Source organism: Bos grunniens, chromosome 11 (assembly GCF_055505025.1).
Source record: "Bos grunniens cultivar Pamir isolate PY7600 chromosome 11, Bosgru_T2T1.0, whole genome shotgun sequence".
NCBI classification, from domain to species: Eukaryota; Metazoa; Chordata; class Mammalia; order Artiodactyla; family Bovidae; genus Bos; species Bos grunniens.
The window spans coordinates 8,823,881-8,824,254 of record NC_141175.1 but is presented as its reverse complement, the minus strand read 5'-3'; positions in this window follow the sequence as shown (position 1 = coordinate 8,824,254).

Below are 374 nucleotides of genomic sequence, written 5' to 3'. Positions count from 1 at the left end.
CTTGCCTGGAACTTCATCCTTAGAAACCGAAACCGGTGGGACCCCACATTCCCCCAGCTGGCAGTCACTTCGCTGGTCCCACCCTCCCTGTCCTCACCCCAGGGCTTTCAGAACTGCCCTTCACCCAAAAAAGAGCAGGAGTTGAAACCCAGACTATCCAGACACTGAGAAGGGATGATATGGTTGGGCCATCTGGAGAAGGGGTGGCAGGGCCAGTCTGTGCTGACCAGTCTGGGTCCCAGGACACTTCCCTACCCGTATGTCCGAGGCCAGGCTTTGTCCCACAAGCCGCAGCCAGCAGCCTCGGAATGGAGGAAGCATAGTTAAGACTGCTGAGCCCCACTTCCCAAGACCTGGAGAAAAAGCTTTGTTTG